The sequence below is a fragment of the Pyxicephalus adspersus genome, chromosome 8, assembly GCF_032062135.1.
Source record: "Pyxicephalus adspersus chromosome 8, UCB_Pads_2.0, whole genome shotgun sequence".
NCBI classification, from domain to species: Eukaryota; Metazoa; Chordata; class Amphibia; order Anura; family Pyxicephalidae; genus Pyxicephalus; species Pyxicephalus adspersus.
The window spans coordinates 47845531-47864916 of NC_092865.1; the positions used below are offsets into that span (position 1 = coordinate 47845531).

At 39.6% G+C, this 19386-nt stretch overlaps 1 protein-coding gene across 5 annotated transcripts in view; it reads right to left on the reverse strand.

Annotated features, from left to right (window-relative positions):
• RAD18 (RAD18 E3 ubiquitin protein ligase) overlaps nt 1-19386 on the reverse strand; it is a 198516-nt gene that overhangs the window by 11018 nt on the left and 168112 nt on the right. The window lies entirely within an intron of this gene.

Below are 19386 nucleotides of genomic sequence, written 5' to 3' on the forward strand. Positions count from 1 at the left end.
GTAATATGATGAGTCCACTAACTCGCCCATTACACCCAATCACAGGACCCAGCACCAAAGGTGAGACAGAAAGGAACACCAAAGCAGTTTAAAAAAAAAAGTCCAAATGTTTCTATAATCCATCATTAGGTTCCAACGGTCAACATGTTTTGTTGGGGCAAACGATCTCCCCCTTCCTCATGGCTAAAATAAAGATATGATAAAGCCAACGCGTTTTGGGGATCAAAACATCTCTCTTCCTCAGGACTATGTATGTACATACTTGATACTTTCACACAAAAATTTTGTAAAAAACTTACATTAAAAGCTTATAGACTGCCTCAATTATACCCTTTGAGATAAAAGTTTGTAGAATAAATTATATCAAATAAAAAATAAACTTCATCAAAATGTAAGTATTAACTTTTCAATGGATACAGCATGGACTGATAGATGGTCTACAATGGGTTAAACTAAACCCTGTATCAATTAATTAATCTTGGATAGGGAATAATGATTTATTGGGATGCATATTATCTGTTTGTATTACATCCCTGAGAAAGGGAGAAGCCCTGAAACGCAGTGGCTTTCTTGACCTATTGATTAATTCTTTAAACTCTTTTGGACTTCTCATTAAACTGATTGAGTGCTTCCTTCAAAGATATTGTCAGGGGAGTATGGTGACCTCGGTGAGAAGTCAGAAATAATTGAAAGTATTGCACTTTGAGCTCTTTTTTTTACCATTCAGCAGATGTATTTGTCTCTGTATAACTTGTGTGTTTAACCTGCATTTAATATTCATCCGTTCCCTGGCACGCAGTTTTCCGACAGATACAGACTTCCCAGAGGAGAAAACCTTGTTTACATTATTAATGCTGCTGTGATATTAATTTGTCAACTAATGAATCGCTGTGTGATTGCAGCGCTAACAGCTTTGGTTAATTCAGCCCAGAATTTGCCTAACAAGAATTCACATTACTTCTTAATAACTAGCTCCTCACAGAGTGACTTGTATTGGGGTAGACCTGCTAAATAATAAAATCCACCATGAGACTGACAAAATGACGACAGAAGGGGTGGGGGAACTGTCTACGCATCTACCTTACCCTCTGAATTCTCCTAAGCTGCTCACTACTACTGAGCCGCCACAAGTGAGCTCTACTGCTTTGAATTTTGCAAGTGTGAATTTTGTTTAAGTTACAAATAGCTGCAGACCAGCATTTTGATTTATTGTTGCTGCGTGTAAGATAACACTATGCAGAGTATTATGTGTTTTTGTAGTTTGCAGATCTGGATAGGTTTACGTCAATGCTCCAAAAACCCAGCAGCGGATAACTTCTTTTTATTCATATGTTACTCCACTCAAAAGTAGCAGTACTTTTTAGCAGTACTTACCCTATAATTTTGGTTATGGAGGACCGATTCTGTTGCGGGTCAATCGCCTTGGCTAGGCTATGACTTGAGCAGCACCTACAGTTGCTGACAAAATAGCACAAACACAACAAACAAAGGCAGCTTACAGAAGGAAAACTGAACTTCATCAGCGGACTAACTATAGGAGTGTGTAAAACATAAGAATGGCTGAGCAGAACTAAAACAGATATCAGATACCAATCACCAAATTCTGAACCGTGCTTCTAACATCAAAGTGTGTAAAAGAAACAGGTGCAGCACACCTCTGGTGCTGGACGGGGTTAATTTTTGGCAGTGCGTTGTGTACTGGCTTTGAGGCAATAATGAGGGGCGGCAGAGGCGATCGCTCTCTCCCACAGATTTGTGTAGGAGGAAAAAGGCCACTTGTTAGTCACCGCTGTCTGAGTGCCTCCAATCAATGGCGCACTAGCTGGAACACCTGTGTCACTCGCTGGGTAACGTCTCAGCAGCAGCCTAGAAACAAAGCACAGGACATTAGAGCCGAGGCTTTGCTCAGAAAGGTATTACACATCAGCCATTGACCGCTCACCTTCACGGCTGCCCGCTATTAGTCACTGGGGCTCTAATGCAATTCATGCTTGGAATGTTGCACAGACAAGAGATGGTGGATTTTATTGCGTGCTACAAGGGCTTAGCCCGGCGGGGGTGGTGTCAAATGAATAGAATAAACTTAGTGAAGAAAGTATTTTGGAGCATAAATCGAATATTGCTGGTTCTTTGGGTTTAAGTTATCTTGAAGCTAAACGTCAGGAAGATATAAAATGTACAAATGCATGACATCAATAAATGTATTTATGAAATGCAAGTAGACCTGGTAGTAGCCTTCTGTAGTCCATGTACAGCAAAACTCAGACTAAGGTTACATATACACGTGAAATTTTTGTCGCTGAAAACTATATCATTTCTAAGAGTGACAGATGAAGAAACGAGTGCTGTACACAAAGAGCCGCTCTGTTCTATGGAGGGAACGAGTGAATGGAACCCCAGTGGTGAATGGAACCCCAGTGCGTAGGGAGGGAGGGAGAAGGAATCAGTGCAATGAACCAATAAGGTATGCTCTAGTGCAAATAGAAAGCTGATAGGAGCAAACATCAAAGTAATAAGAGAGATGAGCTGATCATTCCCCTTCTATTGTGAGCTGTGTCCTCACCTCTTAGATTGTAAGCTCTTCTGGCCAGGGTTCCTCTCCTCCTCCTGTGTCATAGTTTGTATCTGTCATTTGCAACCCCTATTTAATGTACAGTGCAGCGTAATATGTTGGCAATATATAAATACTTTTTAATAATGATAATCAGTCTGCTTCTTCTCTTTTTTACATTACAAACATAGGGTGATGTTAGGAAAGCAACCTGTAAATGAAAGTGAAATTGCAGCAGAGAATAATCAGTTCTTTTACCAGACAGACCTGCTGTTTAAATCTCTGCAATGGATGGATGGAGATACCAACTCTTTTGGCAGGTAAAACAGCATGTATTTAATCTGTGGATTTAGCTTTTAATCCACGTGACATTATCTTACCTGCTCTCTTTTGGTATGTTACATTGGCCATGGTACCAGCCTTGCCTTATGTACCTCCATGGACTACAGAACACCTACACCTATATTATGGAGATAAGGAGAGGGCATGATGTTATGGAATCCTAAGGCACTGCTTTCCACTCTGCTCATCCATCAATATTGTACAGTAAGTGTTGTCATCCTGGCACAGGAAGCGTGTTACAGTTAAGATCGCCATGTAATTTCAAATTCAGCCACCACACCTAGGAACCGATAAGTCTTATAATGGAAGTTAACAACTTGCCCACATTATCAAATGAGTAAATTTAAATAGGTTTTGGCTTTGGATTTATTTTAGAATGGTCACACAATCTGTAGAAGGGTTGTAAAATAAACGTGCAGGAAGATGCTTGTTGACATAGGAATGTATTATTAGAATTGTTCCACACAACAAGCGGGGCAAAAGGTTCCATGAGAATGGGAAATTGTTCATTGCGCTGAAAAGGGCATTACAAGTAACATTCCATTTACAGAACAGGTTTAGCCTCGTGATAGAGTTAGTTGTACAGCCACCCCAGAGAGACGCACAGCACAGCAGCTGCCTTTTCCAAAATCAATACAAAATTTGTGTTGCTGTCAAATCTAAAGCCAGCTTCAATTCCAAGTTCAGATTTTGCAGATAAAGTATAAAGCAGGTAAGGCCAAGATATCATGTGTGACAGGCATAAGATTTTGGTGAAATGCAGGATTGCTTCACTTGAATTATTCGATACATTTTTGTGCACAGAAGGAATTTGGGCAATGTTTACAGTGAGATAAAACCAGCTTTCAGTACACTGTGGCTGAAATCAGACAGTTACCAAGGGAAGGAAAGCTAGCCCTCCTAGAAGCTCTTTGAGGCAGGGTCCTCTCCTCCTCCTGTGTCACTGTCTGTATCTGTCATTTACAACCTCTAATGTACAGCGCTGCGTAATATGTTGGCACTATATAAATCCTGTATATTACTATTATTAATAATAATACTGATTGAACAAATACATTGCTTTTGTTCTTGCTCAGGTGAACTGGAATGATGTTCCCCATGCTGCATTTTTGGATCTTCAAGACTAAGTTTCATTGCGTGTATGAATTAGCTAAACGAATACAACAAAGCACACAGAGCAATGCCTAAAAAACAATGGTACAGACCGCAGAATTGGAATTGCCAGTGGTAGATAGGTTACATGCTTCTGGTAGCTGTTGGCCACTACGGTACTGCGCATGTGCCACCACTGACTTTGCAAAATAATGAGACTGCCTGGGTTCAAGATGGGAACAGCCAAGAAACATATGATCACTGCCCAGCTCAGAGCAGAGCTAAATGGGTGAGGGCTGTATCGTATCTGCAATCAACTACTTTAAATAGTAATATAGGGATTTTTAGGTGATTGTCAGCAGAATAAGAATGTAAGATCAAGCCACCATTTTAAGAAAAAGGAATGATAAATGGCAGACTGGTGGATGGTTGTTTCAATCTTTGCGCCTTAAAGGGCTGTTGTTATCCTACGCACTACAGTACACACTTATGATATTGTAACCTTCGGGTAAAAGTACAACATCATCCGTCTACCATTCTTCTGCTGGAAGCAGGTCTTAAGCTAAAGATAATTTGATTGCCATAGTTCTTAAATGTACCAACTGCTGGAAGTTATGTCTCTTTTTCCAAGTGGCTTGGTTTTAAATAAGCAAACTAAAAATATTTCGATTTGCTATCCCTTGCTGAAAAGTTACAGAGAACCTTCTCTGATTTTGCACACCAGTGTGTTTCTTTCTTAATATAGCTTAATATCAGCAGTGTGAGAATATCTAAGAACCTGCTGTCCCTGACTATTTTAGCCTGACCAGATTTGAAATAGGAATTTGTGTTTTCACTATTGTATTGCTCATCATTATTCTTGCTGGAAAGGAAGCTGTGCCTGAGGGACCAGCAGTGCAAGGATCTTCCTGCTATTGCTTCATCTATACTGTAGATTTGTGCTTTACAACTTTCTTCTGCTGCTTCTTTAACATTCCCTTTACTAATCATCTGAAGAAGCTTTGACATTAGGAAGCAAAGTTCTGTTCCTCTAACAAGACGGTTGCCTCCACACAGAGATCAAATCAAAGCACGACGAGAAACGATCATCTACAGGAAGCCAATACTGGTAACTAGACGTTTACCATGTTTGCCTTTTCGGCCACTTTTTGCAGTTTAGGTCCCCTTTCAGAAGTTTGTACTTTTACTTTCAACTAGAGCTACCACTTAATGGACTCATTGCCAGATAGCATTTCTGGAAGAGGTTTTATAAAATCAACCAGTTCCAGGCCCTCAATAGTTCAATGCCCATTGCTACATGGAATGCTACATGGAACGACACCTTTCTAGTAGCTCTCAAATTGCAGTCCAAATATATTGAAAGCTTTGGAGAAACACATATCCAAAACATACTGTGTGATATCTCTCAACACTTGAAGTTTTGGGTGCACATTTGTTTTGCTTTGCAGGCTAATTCTAAGAAAACCGAGACTTCAAAGCTTCAGCCAATTAGTGTTCCATTTTAAGGAAAGCACACATATTATACATAAACGTGATACAATTTAAATGCAGGAAATGTACCTCTTCTCCTTAAAGGAAAACTGTAAATTTCCAATGAAATGAAAACAAAGTGTAAAATAAATGTTAGCGTTAAAGAAACACCATAATGATTTTGGGTTGCCTTTTATCACAACTTCTGATTTTGATAAAGCATTCCACAGCTGATTTACTTTACTGTAAAGAAATCCTTTCTACTTTATTACAATTCTTTATTTGATATCAACACATACAGCCCTTATATTTGCAGTAAGTTTGCCAAATCTTAGCACTGGAATTAAAAACAAGTCAAAGTGGCATCCCCTGCCATAGAAAAAATGGTATACTCATTTCTTTAGTGGCTTGACAACCTCTTTAAACTTTTTTTTAACATGGTAATCAAAATGGCCATATATCATCTTTTGCCTGTCTCTGAACCCTCTCCATATCACAAGTAGGCCCAAATGTAGGAGAGAAGACTTAGTTTAATCAATAGAGGCACAGGAATAATGTTTGCCCTTGTAGGAGTAGGCGAAAGGGGATTACCCACTTATAGGAGATCTGGTACCTGGTAAGAGTATCCAAGCAGGGTTTCAGGGCCTCTGGTTGGTGATGGTAGAGCCAGATCCAAATAGGGATGATATTCCTGGCCCTGGAAACATAGCCCAGGAGAAGTTGAAGATTTCTCTCTGGGAGCTTAAAGTAGGAGCTCTTTCAACTAAAATAAGAGGACTTTGATGAGAATGTCCCAAAAGGACCAGAGGAAGTGGGACGGGTAAGGGATCAGTGTTCTATTTCCAGGTATTCCACAGGAATATCTGGTGTCAATTCCTGAAATAGTGCCAAAGCTGAGGCATGAGGATCGTAATATGCTCCTTGTATGCGGAGGTTCAGTAGTTTTCCAAATCTTCTAACCTATCAAGCAGTATCTGTTGTCTTCAAGTAAAGATTCAAGTTCCTTAATGTCATTGCTGAGTGGGGATTCTGGAGATAGGAAGCAGGGGTATCATGGTTTCCCTCCATGTCACTGCTGCAATCTAGGAGGTTGCAGGGTGAACGAGGGAAGCTTGTAGGTGTGGGCGCCATCCTGGATGAGCCTTTGCAGCTGGAGCTTAATTTTCTGCTTAATTTGGGGAGCTTGATGCAGCATGACAGATTCCAGAGAGTGCGTGGGTGAAGCGCAATGATCTGCCAGGGGAACAGGGGTAGGCAATCATGCTCGATAGGCACAAGACTGCTCAAGGGGAACACTGAGCTAAGCTAAAAGCCATCCACTATTAGTCACTGTGCTCATGCCCTCTCCAAAACTCTATTCTACAATGTGGTGCCCAAAACTGAACCCATATTCAAGATGTGGCATTAAAAGTGACCTAAAAAAAGCATTCTATTTTTTACTTCCCTAGTTAATTTATCCAAATATAATATTTGCATTTGCAGCTGTCTCTAGCCATTAAGTGTTGCTGATTAGTTTGCATCTGCAAATCCTTCTCCATCTCTCTTCACCATTTCATAAACAAACCCTCTTAAGTATCACATGGGGATATTAAAAAGGATATGAAATTATAGGAAGATTACAGACTGAGCAATGCAGTAAAAATAACATTGCCATTGTAGCTTCCAGGTGTTCGTTATACTGTGATTCATTCTGAAATTGTACTTGAATAGTCTGCTCTGCTTCATTCATGTCTCCGCTTATATCAGTGGACAAAAGGTGAGATGAACACACCAGATCCAAGCTCATCATTATACTAATATCCTGTTGTCAGGTTCATCCTGCTGTCTAATATGACTGAATTGTAGGAGGTCATGTATGGTCAAGTGTTCTCTTCAATGCATTCATTTTTTTTTCATAGCTAGTAAAAGAAGAAAATCCAAATGTTGAGGTTGAGTAATGTGGTTGGATATCAAAATATATTTTCTTGGTAGGAGGAGGACAGGATCGTCTTTTGATGATATTGCACAACTATGGCCATTTAAATAAGCACTCAATTATAGGTGCAATTTTACATTTACATTTTTTTTTAGCCTCCATGCAAAGTCCCACAAGTCCTCATTGAGCCTCTCAGTGAAGTCTGCCTGATGTAGCTTCAAATGATGGTGTGGCAAAAACGATGCATGCTCTTGAAATCAGAGCAGAGTTGCCACCCTTGTGTAAAGCAACGCTAAAAAGCAAAAAGATTTGGCCCTTCATTAGTTAGTCAGTAAATGCAATAAAAATGACTAATTTTTAATTAAAGCTTAATTCCTTTAATAGTTCAACGATTACAGTGTTGGAGCAAGGATACCAATACCGCTGTTTCTTTCCTTAGAGCCCTGTCTACCCATACCGTACACTTGCTGTCTCAGGAGTCTGGCTGCTCCCTTTTGTTTCCATGCTGGGTACCCACAAAATATTTACTGTTCCGATTATGAAAACTGACTTCCAGCGTCAGCTCACAGCCTGGTAACCCCATTAGTGACACAGCTCGTGTTTTTATCTCAGCGGGACCCATCAGCGGGACCCATCCTTAGGGTCATACCCTTGGCGGTTAGTCTCCACTAACCCCTGTGGATTTGTGTACACATAAATACAGGTGCAAGACTTGGGAGAAGACTATTGATGCAGTGCAGTTTCAAGGAATAGATACGGCCTGCTTCATCTTAGTTGAAAACTATTGCAAAAGTAATAGTAATGCAGTTCTGATCTTCCAGAAATTCAGTAACAACATCGCTTCTACTGCAGTGAAATCCAAAGCTGCAAAGATCCAAAGAAATCCTTCACCACCCATCTAAAACCTTTACCCGGGCACACAGTAAATCTTAGCTGCCAGGACAAGAAGTCACTCAGTAACTGGATTTGTCCAGGCATAAAAATTTAATTTATCAATACGGAAAAAATGGCAGCAACCCTCTGTTCCTTTCACGTATTATAGGTTAGTCCATCTGTCAGAAAAGGCAGGGACATAGTGAATGAAGGCAACGGATATATTTGATTTCTAAAATAAGAAATCTGGAGAACGGCTGCATAAATTAGTGCCACTGCCATTGCTATTCTAACGATTTCTAATATTGTTAAGCCCTTTATATGCCATTGTATTCTTTTCTTCTTTTTGGTTTATATTTTTTGTTGTACTTACAATTAAGTTAAAATTCAATAAAAATTTAAAATTAAAAAAAAATTAGTGTCACTGCATTACCTAACAATGCTTGTTCTGTGTCCAGCGGGGACATTGCAATTAAGGCTGGAAGTTTTCTAAAGTGCAACCTTTCTAAAATATGTATTGTTCCAGCTCAGGTAATAAATATACCCCTTTTTGGTGGGCATCAAACTGACAAATCTTTCTTCTGTGGACCCAAATGCAAAGATTGGAGTGCAATAGTTTGCACCTCTCCTACAAGACCACAATTATAGTGTCATGCTCCCACAGTAGTATTTCCCCAAAGAGACACGCCATAATAGAAAGTGGCTGTTCCAAGACTTTTATAACAATATACCCATGCAGTTTGAGCCTCAAAAGTGGCAATTCTTAAACTGACAGCGTTGGTGATAAACCTTGAGTTCAACGTCAATGAAAAATATATTGCCTGTGTTCTTTTTACAGCAACAGATAAGAGGTAAAACCTATTTCTGACAGACTGAAATGTTGGCACATAGAAAGGGCTGCCCAGCAACGGACAAAGAGCAAATGCAATGTTTAACCAAGAAATTAAACTGGAAGTCATCAAGCGAGTCTGATAACTGACTAAAGCAAAAGTATTCTTGGGTCTCCTAGCAGCAGACGGACACAATCGTCTTTTGAAAAAACAGAATTAAGAGAATGAAGGCTGCAATGATTTTACCTCAGTGATAAAAAGTGGAACAGAGGATCAAAGCAAAACCTGTGAGATGTATCAGCTTTGAATATGGCAGATTTCTTCATTCACTCCGGAGTTTCATCAAAAGCAAGAGGGATGCAAGTCTGAAGACATTTCATTCATAATGGCACACCGCACTAGAGAAGAAATTAAGTCCTTTAGTTAACTAAACAAACTGCATAAAAGGGATAAATGATGCAGGTCGTAACTCACGTGAAAGACTGCTCTGCAGGAGGAATGTGTTTTGGTTAAAGTTGCTTTTTTTATTTGAAGTATTATTGTTAGGATATCAAATTTTATTTTCAACTCAATTTCTGAATTTTAGCTTCGCAGTTAAATACATTTTTTTAGCTTCCACTCCAGCCAGAAAAAAAAATGGCAAGCAATACTAACCCATGATTCAGTTCTCCTAACCTTCCTCTGTAGTCCACTATTGACCTTCTTTCAATGTCACTTATTTTCTGTAAAGGGTATCAGGAAAACACTTCCTTAAGGTGTCATCAAGTTGCTGGGTTGGTACTTACATTAGACCCCTCTGAAGAATTCAGACAAACGCAGCTGGAGGACCGAATTGGACTCCCCTCCAAAGCTACAGGGGATATCCAAGCTCAGCAAAATATATTTTGGTGATTCTGGAAGGGAGATTCAGGTCCTTCCTGTTAAAAAGTGACAACTCTTTTTCACTACACGTTATACAACCATGGTTTACTATTTCAGGCCTTTTCTTTTGCTCCTACACACATTGTGATGGGATAACATGGCTAAGGTAAATATAAGCAGAACAGAGGATATGCTGCAGCACTGCCCTTAACCATTGGCAGCCAGTCTTTTTGTGGGTTGAATGGTACACAACGCTGACCTCCTCCAAAGCCATTCAGGATATCTCAGCTCTGCAATCCATGAAATAGGTAAGAATCCTCAATGTGATATATTTCCAGCCAATTCTAAGTTTTGCCTGGAGTTGGCCTCTAACTTGGTCTTACTACAGAAGTTCGATTTTTTAAGCAACTTGTTTCTGAGTACAGACTGGGGCTTGTTACTCATCAAGCTGGAAACGGGACACGCGTTAAAGAAATATTCACACATTGACTAGCAGAAAAAGCTTTCACCTCTCAGCATCTTGTGTGCGTCATGGAATTAGATGGAGGGAAATATGCGCTGTGTAGAGGGTCATGAATCACATTAACAGCAGTGAAGTGTTTTGGCACTTGGTGCTCTACTGGGAAGAATGATGCTGTCCGCTTACCGCCGTTTGCTGCCTGGGGCAAGATAGAAAGATTGTGTATTTGGAATACCTTTATCGGGGAAGGAAAATACTGGCACTTAGCTACCAAAACAAACCGTTCTTATCTTCCATCTGAACTCAAGTTCCCCGAGGTCAGATTATGAGCTGTGTATACAGCAGGAGTGCCAGTGCAGTGTGCTGCAGAAGCCGGATGAGATTCAGAGGGTAACAGTGGCTGAAATGCTAAATTAATTTTAGGAGGCACTGCTCCTTAACATCTGGATCACAAAGATTTTGCTTCAGGGGACAAAATACCACTGCATAGCTGGTTACAGCCACAAAATGGGGTTTATAATCCCACTTTAATCCCATAATTATTAATCATTTTGCAATTAAAAAAATGTATCTTTAAAGCCAAATTTTGAGCAAATATAAAGGAAGGACACAAAATACTGAAAATACAAGGTCTGCTTACTAAATAAAAATGGATATAAAAACTTTTATTTATATGACAATTCTAATGTTTGTCCTCTTCAATATTTTCTCCATTCACAACTAAGCATCAATGTCCTCTTGGTGGAAGATGTGGAGCAGATCAGTTTTTGGTATTTGATGTTTTTCTCTTTCCTGCATCCATTGTGTGTTCCTTTAATCACTGATTTCAATTTGGGAAAAAGAAGAGAGTCAAATCTTTCAGTGTACTAATGTGTCTATCGGTCATAGATAGTGCTATGCGAGTAGGAGCATTGTACTGATGAAGAATGAGAACATTTTCCCACATTTTGTCCATCTTTTCCTGACTCTTTTTCTCAGCTTTGTCACAACTTCCTTATAATAATATTGGGTCACTGTTGTGTCTTCTGGAACCCATTCAGACAAAATGACGCCCTTCATGTTACAAAACACGATGAGCATGGCTGTGAATTTGCACTTTTTTGATTCTTGGTGATGAAGGTGTTTCTAGAGACTGCGGTTTTGTTTCAGGATCATACTGAAAGATCTGGGTTTTGGCACCCATAAGTGATGACTTTATGAAAAAGTTCGACTCCATCTCAAGTTGCTGCAGAATGTCAGGGCAAATTTCCTTGCTGCACGCTTTTTGCTCTGGTGTAAAATTTTACTAAAAATATCAAATGAGCACCTTTTTATACTTCTCATGATTTCAGCACGAGGGGAAACACAACGGCATTAAACGGTGACTGACAACAAACTGAATGACAGAGAGTGCCGGCATTTGTCCTGCATGTTTGGAGAAGTTTACACATTCATGGAAAGAGATCAGAATAATTTCACTGCTTTGTTATAGAGATAGAAACACAGCCTCCTTTTTTGACAGACCTCACATGTGTTCATTTACAAATCACTACATTTAATGCAAGCAGTGTAAGCACTTGCAAAGCTCAGACTGAATGAGAAAGAAACAGCACAAGCAGATAATCAATTGTGCTGCAGTGAGGAAATAACAGAGTGACACAAAGATGAGCTCATCTCTATGTTGCTTCTCCTTGACTGCTTTACTGAAATAGAGATTTTTCATGGCCATTGTGTGAACCCCAGGGGAAACATTAGGGAGAGCTGTGAGCTTTAATTGTCAAATTGTCTGACCCAGACAGTAATATCTCATTCAGTCATATCAACCCTATATCCCTCTTAGAGGATGCAAACAGTTGCAGGATAGAGGGGAAGCACGACCTGCAAGTATTACTTACTATTAATTACTGATGCAGAGACAAACCAGGTCTCTTGTGCAGGTAAACAGGGCAGAAATATAAAAATCTCAGGCCTTGATTGACACAAATACAAATAATTGTCTTGTAACATAAGCTCATGGATCTGATGATCTGTTTGTAGGTAATGTCAAAATAACTGCAGGAAAAAAATGATTACAGAAAATTTTGAAAGCTAAATATACATAAAACTTGCTCTTGCTAAGCCTAATGTCCTTAGTCATTACAGATCCGAAAGATGGTGTCTGTCTCTCGATGCATTCACTATCACGGAGAAAAAATAATTTGGAATACAACTGTGTGAGAGTGACACCTTCATTATAGCTTGGGGAAGAGGATGAAGAAACATTGTGCAAAACATTAAAAAGACTGATATCCATCAAGCTCATCCTTTAACACCTCCTGTACCTTTAATCTAGAGGAAGGCAAAACAAACTACCCCCAAGGCTAAAATACCCATATAAAAATATCACTATTTCATTCTTTAGGGAGGGGAGGAGACCACTGGAATAGTGAATACATTTCTTTTTACTTCTTACCTATAAAAAAAGATATTCGTTTGGGGTATATATAAGACAAGTCTGCAAGCTGCTATTGCAGGGCTTCATTAGAATAAATATTTTGCTTGGCTTTGGCTTGAAAGATTCAGACATGAATAGTGCTTGTTTTGGTATTGCCTCTCAACATTTTAAAGCAAGAATATGAACATGCCAGTCCAAACAATAGCATTTTAGGAAAAGGATGTAATGTCATTCTACCTAGATGTATTTTCGCAGATTAAAAACAGTTCTGTCACATTTCAGTATTGTCCAGCTTACATGATTCTTGGCCCTGTGATGGATGGACAGCCATCACGTACAGTTTTCAACCCAGACAATTTTTTAAGCTGGGTGGGAAGAAATTGTAGGCGGCTCGCAACCCCTGTATTGTGACCCAGCTTATCAGTGACCACTTAAAAACAACCGGGTGGGTACTGAAAAGTGCTGGATAGTACGCCCAGCTAAAAGGGGCTGGGGGGAAAACAGGCATACATTGCAGGACCAGTGGTGTACAATGTTTTAAAGCTGCAAGATATAGAAAAAAATGCAACAAACCACTTTATGACAGCCACAACTTAAGACAACAACAAATACAGCCAACATGTTTCGAGGCCCCTTCATCAGGGCTTAGTAGCAATGTATTGACTTCAGTAAAAGCAGAGTTAACTTTTTGTATACAATGCTCAGAATAAGATGTGTACCAGAGAAGCAGCACACCATTGCATAAATAACACTGGGGAACATTTTGAATACATTTTTTGTTGACTTCAATTTTTAAGCCTATTTACACTAAAATAGGTATGCTGATTTTGAAAGTGCAGTTAGTTTTCATCTATTACGTCGGGTTTTTTCTCTACCACTTATAATAATGCAATTACTGTAGCGTGGATTTGTATGGGCTATTCATTTACACACAAGACAGTGTTGGTCAGGGGTTGTGCTCTGCTCTATGTACCTAATAGGCAAATTTTTTTTTTCTACTTACACACATATTTTCTTTCTTTCAGATCATGTCTTGCTCTGCTGTTTCTTGCCGTAAGTGCCTAAACAACCCTGATTCATTTTGTTATATCTGTGGCAGTTTCACCATTCCCAGTCAAAGAGCGAACATCAGCACATTTGTAGAGCAAGCCTATTTGGCATATTTTAAAGCTAAACTTGGTGATCAAGATAAGTCTTGGGCCCCTCATATGGTGTGCAAACAGTGTGTCGAGGGTTTACGGATGTGGACAAGGGGAACACGTGATAAGATGACATTTGTGAGCCAAGAGATCATTTCAGTGACTGTTACTTTTGTATAGTGAAAATTTCAGGATATAACAAAAAAAATATTTGTAATAGAGTATCCTAGTCTACCATCGGCTATACGCCCAGTGGCTAATTTAAATGAAATCCCAGTGCCGGTTTTCGTTACAATACCCTCTATTGAAGAACATGATTATGGTGATGAACTAGGTGACAAAAATAATGGAGTTTGAAATTAAAGAGGACTCTGCTTGTAAGGGATTTGATCAGAATAAGTTGAGTGATTTGGCATCAGAACTCCTAGCATCAAGATTCGGTGAGAAAAACTTACTTGAAAAAGGAACAAAGGCATCGTACTTTCAAACCAAAGAAATTGCATTTCTGCAGTACTTTAGAATTGACCGTGGCTTTGTGTCTTGCCATACCATACCTGGTTTAACCCTGAGCCGTAACCCCGAGTGTGGCTCAGGGTAAAAAAAAGATGCAGAAAGTGGTAACCCCAACCCACACTGGGGGTAGCTAAAACAATAGAAAACAATAGTAAATAGAGCCTTACCTGATCCGTCGGTGTCCTTCCCTGCGATTCCCGTCTTCTTGCTTCCTCCTTCTCTGCATCTGATGAGTCACGTATTAAATGCAATAGAGTGGATTATATGTGTAAAAGCAGTACATTGTCTTTCATGAACACTTATTTTACAGCATAATATAATAGTATGAGTATAATATTTATTTAAAAAAAAAAAAAAAAAAAAATATATATATATATTTTTTTTTTTAATTTATTTATTTTACTATTTTGACATGATTTTGTGTTTCAAACGTTATTATACTCATACTAATTTATTATACTGTAAAATACATTTGTATAAAAAAACAATGTACTGCTTTTAGACATATAATCTTGGACAGAAATGAACTGCCCAGGAGGTTAATGGAAGAATTAGGAATTCCAATCTATAACTCAACTGAATGGCGACTATTCATTGATAGCTCAAAGCGGAGCTTAAAGTGTGTCCTCCTTCACAATGGCAATATATTTGGCTCAGTCCCAATTGGCCATTCAGTTTCCCTTAGTGAAAAATATGCAGACATAAAGAGAGTCATTGAGCTGTTGCAATATCACCAACAAAATTGGGTCATCTGTGTTGACCCTCAAATGTTATGCTTCCTTCCTGGTCAGCAACGCGGATACACCAAGTATCTCTGTTATCTGTGCATGTGGGACAGAAGAGCTCATGAGAGGCATTGGGTGGAAAGGAATTGGCCTCCAAGATCTGCCCTAAAACCAGGTGATCCAAACATTCTACATGAGCCACTTGTTGATAGAAAGAATAATATTTTCCCCCCTCTGCACATGAAACTGGGTCTGATGAAGCAGTTTGTTAAAGCTTTGCCAACTGAAGGAGACTGTTTCATGGATTGTCCTAACACTGAACACTCCAGGAAAAGCTATAAGCGTAAAGTTTTACCTTAACCGCTTACCCGATTATATTTGAAATGTTTTACTGTAAAAAAAAAAAACGTCATAGAGTAACACTAAATCCTTTGTATGAACAAATGAAAAGTAAATAAACAGTACATTCAAGTTACTATTTCATTATTTTTCATTGTATGTAAAATTTGTATGTTTTTTGACAAAAATGGGGGGTACCCTGTATCGTAAAAACTGGATGTGATAGCAAAAAACTGGATTCTGGATTCACCACGCAAAAATTAGTAAAAAACAAGTGTAAAATTTAACTCAACAAAAAATGCGTTCCCAGTGTAAAATACTGTTCTTGAACACAGTATAGTGTGTTTGTGTGTCCTAGGTAACTTTCTGGGGACGTTACATACAACACATTGTTTTATTTTCTCAAGGTGTCACATATTTGAAGAATTAATTACTGCCAAGTAAAGAATGTTTGCACCCACTTTGTCAGTCTTTTCTTGCACAGTAGTACAATATATGTGCGCAAAGCAACCTGCAATTTATTATTCTATACACACAAATTAGCAAACAGCAACACTTCAAGCCCTTGGTCCCGGTGTAAGCAGAGCTGGATGCATTCAGGTCAAGAGTTGTGAAGAATTTATTTAACCGGAGAGCTATCGGCTGCTAAATTATGGCCAATTTCACCTCTGAGCTGCTGTAAATGCTTCCAGTTCCGCAGCAATTTGCCCTTGCTTTGCCATAAAAATTAAAACAATATTGAAAGATTGGAATTGTCAATGTAATATGAAACAGGATGGCCCCACCATAAAACGTACGTTTACATTTTACTTTTACACAGAAAGTCAAATATATTGCATAGTTAGGTGGCAGGTTTTAATGTAAAAGTTAGTGCAGTTCATTGGTGAATCAAGATACAAACTGGTCAGGTTACTCCATGCAAACTTAAGGTGCGTACACACTTCCAATTTTTATCGTTCCAATCGAACGACGAACGATCGATTGGGCAAAAAATCGTTCGTAAAAAAGTAACCAACGACGCCGACGAACGAGGAAAGTCGCTGGAAACGAACGACCGAACGTCGTGTCGTTACCTCTATGTGCAGGATCGGTGCTATACGATCGTTCGTGTATATCGTGCAGGATCGTTCGTTGTTCGTTTTCCAACGATAATAATTGGAAGTGTGTACGTAGCTTTAGAAGCTTAGTGGCCAATGATGATAACATCTCCTTGCCCTGAATAGGAATAATGTGATAAGCTGGTGTCTTTTGTTATCACCCGGTATTAGAAGTAGGTGGTTCTAAATGCTCAATTGAACAGTGTTGTGTATTCTCCTATCTATGTTGTCTTCTATTCTCAGCAGGTGAGTCGGCATCAGCCTGGGTTTGCATGAAATGGTGAAATGACACAGGGTGCCATTAAACTCAGAACAGGATTGGCTCAGAGTACTGGAGGGGGGCATGGCTGCAGGATACCCTTTGACCTTTTTGTACTCAGCATAGCTATGGTATTTTGACACTTGTTTTTGGAGTCCTTACGAGGAAGAGCTGGAACAGTTAACCATGAGTGTAAAATGAGTGGTGAACAGTCACCTTATCACAAAGAGTGTCTGAACTTTAATGATATGGACAACAAATTATCAGGAAATGAATTATTTTAAAAGTAAACACCTGCTGCATATGGACAAAATCACATTATGTTATAGTTTGTATGGGATTTTATAAAGGATGGCCATTTAAACCTTTTGACTATCTATAAAGTGACAAGGTCAACCCTCCGCCCTCACTGGCTTAATAAAGTACACAGAGTTCCTGACAGCTCTTCCATGCAAACCTGCTTGTTATCATCTCAGCATTTTAATGTTGCCTTCCAGATAAAATATCTAATCGCCAATGTTGACTTGCCAACCTGAGATGGGTAAAACTGTAACAGGGAGAGTGACAGCCTCTGGCGAAGCTCCCAAATCCCAGGAATGCACATTTCAGAAACATATCAGTCACAGCCTATAATTCATATTTGCTGTGTGAACATGAACAAGCTGCATGCTTTGGAAAAGCTGAATGCTCTGCTTGTTGTCACATGATGAATATGTAAAGTGTGAAGATAAGTAAGAATAGCAGAAGATTAGATTATATAAGAAGTAAAAAAAAAGTATATGTAAATATTTATTTACTGATAAGAGTATGTGTATTTAAAAAGCAAGCAGATACATTGAGAGTATGGGAAGTTTAGAAATTGTTACAGCATGTGTGGAGCTTCAGACAACGCTTATCTCACCTTGCAGCAATATAGAAGGACTGATCGGTATTCAGCGTAGGTAGTCAGCTGCTTACAAATGCAAAACGCATTAGTACATCCTGTGTCCGGCAATTCAGCAAAATCGGCAGACTGAAAACCATGCATAGACTCATATAAGGGTGACCAGAGTTGCTTTTATTTAAGAGGCTCTAAAAGTAAAACTATTATTTACTACTGTCAGGTGGTAAGGTCAAAAAGCCAGATTGTCCAGAAGGCAAGCTGAGCAGGAGCCCAGGGTCTGATGGATGTTCAGAGACCTGGCTATGATCATCTTCTTGCAGCAAAGCAGGGGGACTGTGCAATTGGTCAGAGATGTGCTGGTCACAACACAAGGAAGGATGTATTTGTAGACAGTAAAAAAGATGGAGATCCTTCTTTATTTCAATTGCACTACTTAAAGGGGAACTAAGCCAGAACGTCATAACCCTGCACAGGTATGCAGGGTTTTCTTTAATTCCTGTCACATGCAGGGGAAGCCAGGAGTGCAGGTATCCTGGCAATCAAGTTTGAAGCTGCACATGCTCAGCTTTTTGATAATTATTTGGAACAATCAGAGATGTAGGAGGGTTTATTGCAGAAAAAACATTATCTGTCCCTTCCTGTATTAATGACCAACCTGATCGCAGAAACTTAAAAGTGGAACTTTAGTTCCACTTTAAGGTCAATGAACAGATTGGCCAACAGCCAAAACTGAACCACTAAAAATTATGGCACAGCCTAGAGGTGGATTTCATGTGTTTGTGGTGCATAAGAGCATAAACAACGCTTTAAAGTTTATCTGCAGGTGGATTTAGAAGATAATATAAAATACAGTTATGTATTCATAATACCCTTTTGAATGCATTTTGAAATGCAAATATACTTTGTATGAACCCAATACAGTTGCTTATAGGAGAGCTCAGAATAGGGAAGGGAGAAGCAACACATTGTCACATTTACCTCATCCTCATTGAAGCGCAGACGCCTCTCTCCTGCACATGCAGGGAGTTCTGACGCTGGGCGTGCCTGTGTTTCCAAGCTTTATCAACTCTGTCCAATCAGAAAATAGCCTCTTCATCAGCCCTGGCTGTTAAGCTAGCTCACACACTGCACTCAGTATTCGCGCAACGTGTCTCCATTGTGCCGAGCCCCTAGTTCTGTGAGCTAATTCCTGTTCACCTGGTGCTTAATTTCCTGTGTCCAGCTCCTGCATTAACCCCTCATTGTCCAGTCTGTTGGTTCCCAGCCACACTGTTTCAGTTTTCCTGTCTGTCTGTGGATATCCCTGAGTCACCTGTTGCTTCCAGTGTTTCCTGTGTTGCCTGTGCCCACAGTGGCCCCTGTGTCACAAGTGTCTGTCTCCTGGATCCCTGGTAATTGACCCCTGGCGTGTCACATGACCTCTCTTGCTTTATGCCTGCCTCGACCTCTGCCTTCCTTGATTATCCTTCTGAATTGTGATTTGGTACTGTGTTTTTCCCACCTTGGTGTGCCCAAGGACCGCAACCAGTGACGCAACATCCTCACCATCAGAGGCTCTGGTGAAGACCTGGTTACTGCTTCAACTCTTGGCCTTGGCCCTACTCAGGGCTCATGCCCCCTCTGT